General features: G+C 37.9%; 1 protein-coding gene across 1 annotated transcript in view; it reads right to left on the reverse strand.

Moving 5' to 3' along the window:
- COL9A1 (collagen type IX alpha 1 chain) overlaps window positions 1-8,104 on the reverse strand; it is a 97,345-nt gene that overhangs the window by 72,365 nt on the left and 16,876 nt on the right. The window lies entirely within an intron of this gene.

Here is an 8,104-nt window from a genome sequence, read left to right on the forward strand (position 1 = left end):
CATGTCGTGGGGTTGTTAACCAATGTCATAAAACAATATGTGTACTGACTGTTTAATGAGAAACTATTTGTTCTGTAAACCTTCATCTAAAGTACAACAGAAAAAAATTTTTTTTTAAAAAATGAGGCTCATAGAGAACAAGGAACTGTCCAAGTTACAAGCCAGTAAGTGTCAGAATCTGGATTGAACCCAGGTTTTTTGAACTTCACAGGGCATATATGTTTTAAAAGTTTAGATGGGAGAAAATTGGAGTCAGAGACAGCAAAAGAAGTGGCAACCAAGAGGACAAGTAGAGGGAAAAAAATCCAACCCTGGAAGAAATTGGAATGTTAAGAGAAGACATTTTCCATGAAGTGGTTGCAGCTTAAAATGTAGAAAGAGGAAGGACAGGAGGTAGAGAGAATGAGGGGGATATCTAGGACTCAGAAAAGCTGAAAGAAAGAGAGAAAAGACAAAGGGAAGAAAAAGAAAGAAAATATTTAATTTTTTTTATAATCTTCTTCATTGTGTAAAGAGACATAAAATTTCTAGACCCTTGAAATCCAAATAGGTCCTGACGATTCATATATTTTAACAGTGTTAAGGGAGAAAGAAGAAGGAACTGAGAAAAGAAACAGAGCAAGGAGAGAGTTGCCAGGTCTGAATCTGGAAAAAGCCTTGGGTAATGAAGGCAAAAAAAAAAACAAAAAAATTGGCGGATCCCACAGGAAGCCTGCCATCATGCTAGCTCCCTCTTTATTGAGCAGGTTCCTTGCTAGGCATTTCAAATCAGATCCATAGTTCTTGGTCAGTTGACTCCCCTGGAATTTTGCAGATGTCTGACTAAGCATCCAAGTCCCAAATCGAAACATTGCCTCTTTACTTTCATCCAAAGTGATTACCACTCCATTCCATCTGCCAAATGGATTCTCGATCTGCTGGACCTAGAATTAAGTTAGATTCTTTTTTTTTTTTTTTTTTTTAACATCATTATGGAGATATCCAGAGTTGAGATTACTGGTTGGAAGATCAACCTTGGAGTTGATGAAGGAATAAGTTCTTTCCTTCTGTCCATAAAGGAAGAGAAAGTTAGAAAAAGTGGGTTTGCATTTTATAAGGGGGTGAAAATAATACATTAAGCTTTCACATTCCTGCACTGGAACCCTTTCCCACATGATTCTGAGTGTCCTGGAGTTTTCCCCTTTCTTCATTATTCTTTCTCCTCTCAACCCTACCAGGTCCTTTCTCCAGGAGATGTGGACATCTGGGAAAATGGGTCAAGCAGGATAAAAAGAAAGTGAGCTAAATCAAGACTTCTATTTAAGATGGAAAGGTATCTGTAATTTGTAGGAGAATTACACTAACGTGTATAACCCTTACTATTGATTATTTAACAATAATATACTGACATCCTCCAAAAGAATTGCTTTCCAAACTACATAATATCTTGCCATTTAGGAAATCAATTTAATCAAACACTTAATTTTTATCAAAGTAGTCTTGTTGGTTTGAGAGGGATTTTATTTTGGTTTTCTTCTAAATTCTCAGGAGAAATTTTTATAAAGGAAGATGAAGGACAGAACAGAAGAACTTTTCCTTAGTGACTACTAAATACCTGGCACTCCTTCAAACAACTGTTTGAGGCAGTTCACAGATGGGTAAACCAGGGCATTGAGGTTAAATAATTTGCCACAGAGCTGGCATTCCAAATGTGCCAGACTCTGAATCAAGGGCTTTCTCTACTACCCCACTCAGCTCGCCAAAGAATGCATGCTGTGTCCAGAATGAATCATGACTTTCTAAGCAGGTAACCAAGGCATGTTGGTGACAGAATGTTTACATTAAAGATAGATTGAAAAAAAGAGGCCTTCTAGGAATTGAAACTGTGCAAGCTTGTTGCCAACATCTGCTAGAAAACTTCTGAACTAAACTGAGAACCTTTCATAAGAATTCAAACCTTTTCCGATATGCGTGCTGGTTATAGAAACTTATCCAGAAGCAAAATTACTAGTGTTCCTCTAAAAACTGACAGCTGTTTCTATATGCAGTTACTATTCATGTGTACAAGAAAATGTCACATAGCAAAGAAAGTTGATAATTCTTTTTCCTCAGTGACCAGATAAGAATTTTGCCAGAATAAGACAAGATGTCTCCCACTTCTCTAACCTTCAAAAGAAAAGAGACCACTCACATCAGTTTATCCATTAAGTCATTTGTAAATAGGTAAACTAGATATGCATTATATTTGTGTGATATTTTGATTCTGAAAAATGATTTACACTTAAATCAACTTGAGAAATTTTAGTTATATGGTTAAACCAGGACATCTATAGCCTTTGTTTAGGTAGTTCATTAAAATTAATTATTGCAAATGAAAAGTAATTCATTAAGCTGTTTTCCCAAAAATGTAATTCTCTGGATAAAATGGTACACCTGTTCTAATATGCAAGATGCAGTTGTGGTACAGGATTATGGGGGAATGAAATGCAATTCATCTGTGAATACAGACTGGGTTTTTCAGAGTGCCACATAGATCAGGGGTTTCTGAACACATCTGTGTATTCGTATAAACACCACCTACGCACTAATAATCAGCTATACAACAATCGTTTTTTGGCATGCAATATGAATTCCAATTTGCATGTTAATTATTTTAAAGGAAGATTGGCAGAGTGCCTTGGTAAAAGTCACTTTCATTACACTTCTAAAATGCTGATTTCCACACATTTGTCATTTTCAAACCTGGAATCATTCTTACCTTTGAATACCCACTGACAAAACACATGTGACAAATATTTTCATTTAGTCTTTCATCAATATTGTTGAGGCCCCAATATAAGCCAATCACTAAGGAAACATTCTAGGGAAACCAAAGATATCTCCCTGCCCACAATAAGTTTACAATCTGTTAGACTTGAGAAAAATATGAGTAGAGAAATGAAAGGGTTTTTTTTTTTTGAGGTGTCTTACATCTGCCTAGAGTTTGGCATTATCTAATCCTTTTTTATAGGACACTAAGGTATAATTTCATCCCCTAGGCTAGAGTAGAGCCCTGGTGGTGCAGTGGTTAAGAGCTGTGGTTGGCAGTTTGAATCCACCAGCTGCTCCTTGGAAACCCTATGGGGTGGTTCTACTCAGTCCTATAGGGTCCCTATGAGTCAGAATTGACTTGACAGCAATGGATTTGGGGTTTTTTTGTTTGTTTGTTTGTTTTGGCTAGAGTAGTGCCCTGCTGACAAAGCATTTAAGCAAGATATTTTGGGCCCAGCTCTCTACTCTTTTAATAGGGCTAGTGATTGCTACTTATCTTGCTAAGATGTTAAGAAAGATTAATAAGGTATTTAAGCCCTTTATAAGAATTAAACAAAACTAATAGTAGACAACTATTTTTTTCCTCCTGAGAGAGAATTTTAATGGTGAACTATAGAACTTGGTTCAGTATTAATGACAATGGCACAAAGCTTGATTTTTGCAAACTGAATTGCGCTTATATTTTACAAGTATAAAATGCCTAAAACCTAGCTCTTCAAAGATAAATTTTTAACAGGAGTGAAATACTTCATTAAACTTTTGTCTACCTGGTGGCAACAAAAATTTAAAGAAATACTTGAATTCTTTTCAGTTTTTGACAAAATGTTGGTTTCTACTATCAAAAGGGACTTTCTCCAAGTAAAGCTTCCTTGTTACTGAGCAGGAGACTCCAAGTTGCCTTGAAATAAAAATTTTCCCCAACTCTATGAAGACTACGTCATGCAGTTCCAGACTTAGTGCTAGGAAAGTAGTTAAATCTGAGCAGGCACCATTCATTCAGATCATACCCAAGGCTAAGGCAGCCTGGCGTAAGAGGAGACCAGCAGACTTGGAATTATCCCAGAATTGGAATGTAGTCATGTGTTCTTTTGTTCATTCAACATATCTGTATATAACACATTCATGTGCTTTACTCTAGATACTATGGAAGACACAAAGATATCTAGTATATATGGCAGTATGTAGGCTGAATAATGCTTTTGATTATAAACACTATGGCAGTCTATATGGGAGAGATTCATTTCTGGCTAAGGTCATCAATGAAGGGATTGCATAACATATAACATGTGAGTAGAGCCCTGAAAAGCAGTTAAGATTTTCATAAGCAGAGATGGGGAGGGTGAAGGTCAGGCTTCTGAAGAGAGGGAAGTGGTGTATAGACTAGACCAGATTAACTGGGGCAAAGAATAGAAGCCAATTTTTTTTTTCCACCTTTAATTCTAAACTAAGGAATTTTAATATTATTGGGTAAATGACAGGTGGTAAGCAAAGACTTTTTTTGCAGCAGGGGTAGGGGTGGGGAAAGGCAGCCAAATTTTAAAAAAGCATTTCAAGGTGATTCTTTTGGTAGTAAATACCTGATCCTTTGAGGCAAAAGGAAGCTAGCATAGTAGAGCATCAGGAAGTGTCATACACTAACTAGGATGAGGCAAAGGAAATATACAAAAATGCTGAAATTTGTGCCAACTAAATTTAAAAAAAAAAAAGTTCTCCTCTCATCCATATTCCTCTTCAGGTTCCACTCGTTTTCTGCTCCCCTGTATACAAAACTCAAAAACATTGTCTACATTCATTCTCTCAAATTCCTGTCCCTCCCATTGTCTCACATACTCTCCTAGTCATGCCTTCACTGCCAACACTCCAATGGTGCTGCTTTGCTCAAGATTACCATCATTGGCTTCTAAATCCAATGGTCAATTCTCAGTCCTCATCTTAGTTGGGCTATCTACAGCATATGAGCCAGTTGATCACTCCATCCTCCTTGAAATACTTTTCTCTCTTGAGTTTCCGGGAAAATACCTGGTTCTCTCCTATTCACAGGCTGTTCCTTCTTAGTCACTTCTGCTGACTCTTCCTCATCTCATCAAACTTTAAATGTTAGTCGTTTCAGGGATCAGTTATAGGACTATTACATTCATCTCTTGGTGGTTTCATCTAGTTTCACGGCTTTAAATATCATATATATGCTCACAACTCCCAGGTTTCTATTCCCAGCTTTGACCTCTCTCTTGAACTCCAGAGGTATATATTTAACTGCCTACTCAATATCTTCACTTGGATGTCTAATAGGCTTCTCAAATTTACATGTCCAAAACCAACTCCTGATCTTCTCACTGATACCTGCTCCTCCTACAACCTTTCCCATCTCAGAAAATGGCAACTCAATACTTAACGATTACTCAGGCCAAAAGTATTAATGTCATCCTGATTCTTCCCTTTCTCTTACACCACAAATCCTATTTGCTGTACCCTCAAAATATATCAGGACCTAAATAAAGGATGGCAATTCAAATCCACTAGCCACTTTTGGGAAACCCTATGGGCCAGTTCTACTCTGTCCTATAGGGTCACTATGAGTCGGAATCGACTCCACGGCAACGGGGTTTTAAGTGAAGGATATTACCCATGAGTACAGTGCTCCACTAAAAATCCATCTATATGAGACCAAAAGGTCAACAATTACTCTAAACCAAAGATGACCACTACGTGTCTGTCAGTTTGTAATACTCTGGTGGCTTGCATGTTGCTGTGATACTGGAAGTTTCACCACTGGTATTTCAAATACCAGCAGGGTCACCCTTGGTGAACAGGTTTCAGTGGAGTTCCAGACTAATACAGACTAGGAAGGACCTGGTAGTCTACTTCTGAAAAAATTGGCCAGTGAAAACCTTATGAATAGCAGCAGAACATTGTCTGATACAGTGCCGGAAGATGAGCCCCTCAGGTTGGAAGACACTCAAAACATGACATAGAAAGAGCTGCCTCCTCAGAATATAGGCTACCTTTATCATATGGATGCAATCAAGCTTTCATAACCTTCCTTCATTTGCTGATGTGGCATGACTCAAAATGAGGAGAAACAGCTGCAAACATCCATTAATAAAAGGAACATGGAATGTACGAAGTATGAATCTAGGAGATTTAGAAGTCCTCAGAAATGAAATGGAACGCATAAACATCAATGTTCTAGGCATTAGTGGGCTGAAATGGACTGGTATTGGCCATTTTGAATCAGACAGTCATATGGTCTACTGTGCTGGGAATGACAAATTGGAGAGGAATGGCATTGCATTCATCATCAAAAAGAACATTTTAAGATCTATCCTGAAGTACAACGTTGTCAATGATAGAATAATATTCATACGTCTATAAGGAAGACCAGTTAATACAACTATTATTCAAATTTATGAACCAACCACCAAGGCCAAAGATGAAGAAATCGAAGATTTTTACCAACTTCTGCAGTCTGAAATTGATCAAACATGCAATCAAGATGCATTGATAATTACTGGTGATTGGAATGCAAAAATTGGTAACAAAGAAGTATGATTGGTAGCTGGAGAATATGGCCTTGGTGATAGAAACGGCAATAGAGATCACATGACAGCATGTTGCAAGATCAACGACTTATTCACTGCAAATACCTTTTTTCATCAACAAAAACGGTTACTATACACACAGACTTCGCCAGATGGAATACACAGGAATCAAATCAACGACATCTTTGGAAAGAGACGATGGAAAAGCTCAATATCATCAGTCAGAACAAAGCCAGGGGCCGACTGTGGTACAAACTAACAATTGCTCATATGCAAGTTCAAGTGGAAGTTGAAGAAAATTAGAACAAGTCCATGAGAGTCAAAGTACGACCATGAGTATATCCCACCTGAATTTAGAGACCATCTCAAGAATAGATTTGATGCATTGAACACTAATGAATGAAGACCAGATGAATTATGAGATGACATCAAGGACATCATACATGAAGAAAGCAAGAGGTCACTAAAAAGACAGGAAAGAAAGAAAAGGCAAAAATGAATGTCAGAAGAGACTCTGAAAGTTGCTCTTGGATGCAGAGTAGCTACAACAAAAGCAAGAAATGATGAAGTAAAAGAACTGAACAGAAGATGTCAAGAGGCAGCTCAAGAAGACAAAGTAAGGTATTATAATAACATATGCAAAGACCTTGAGTGAGAAAACCAAAAAGGAAGAACACGCTCATCATTTCTCAAGCTAAAAGAACTGAAGAGAAAATTTAAGCCTCAAATTCCAATATTGAAGGATTCTGAAGGGAAAATGTTAAACGAAGTAGGAAGCATCAAAAGAAGATGGAAGGAATACACAGAATCACTGTACCAAAAAGAATTAGTAACATTCAACCATTTCAGGAGGTAGCATGTGATCAAGAACCAACGGTACTGAAGGAAGAAGTTCAAGCTGCACTGAAGGCATTGGCAAAAAACAAGGATCCAGGAACTGACAGAATATCAACTGAGATGTTTCAACAAACGGACACAGCGCTGGAAGGACTCACTTGTTTATGCCAAGAAATTTAGAAGACAGCTACCTGGCCAACCGACTGGAAGGAATCCATATTTGTGCCCACTCCAGAGAAAGGAGATGCATACATGTTCATTGCAGCATCGTTCACAATAGCAAAAAGATGGAAACAACTTAGATATCCATCAACGGACAAATGGATAAACAAATTATGGTATATCCACACAAGGGAATACTACACAATGATAAAGAACAATGATGAAGCCATGAAATATCTTATAACATGGAGGAATCCGGAGGGCATTATGCTGAGTGAATTTAGTCAGTCACAGAAGGACAAATATTGTATAAGACCACTATTATAAGAAATCAAGAAAAGCTTTAAACACAAAAGAAAACATTCTTTGATGGTTACGAGGGTGGGGAGGAAAAGGGAGGGTTATTTACTAACGAGATAATAGATAAGAATTATCTTAGGTGAAGGGAAGGACAGCACACACTACAGGGGGAGTCAGCACAACTGGACTAAACCAAAGCTAAGAAGTTTCCTGAATACAATCAAACACTTTGAGGGAGAGAGTAGCAGGGGTAGGGGTCTGGGGACCATGCTTTCAGGGGACATCTAGGTCGATTGGCATAACAAAGCTTCTGCATCCTACTTTGGTGAGTGGCGTCTGGGGTCTTAAAAGCTTGCAAGCAGCCATCTAAGATGTGGCAATTGGTCCCAACCACTTGGAGTAAAGGAGAATGAAGAACACCAAAGACACAAGGAAAGTATTAGCCCAAGAGACAGAAAGGGCCACATAAACCAGAG

The sequence above is a fragment of the Trichechus manatus genome, unplaced genomic scaffold, assembly GCF_000243295.1.
Source record: "Trichechus manatus latirostris isolate Lorelei unplaced genomic scaffold, TriManLat1.0 scaffold00083, whole genome shotgun sequence".
NCBI lineage: Eukaryota > Metazoa > Chordata > Mammalia > Sirenia > Trichechidae > Trichechus > Trichechus manatus.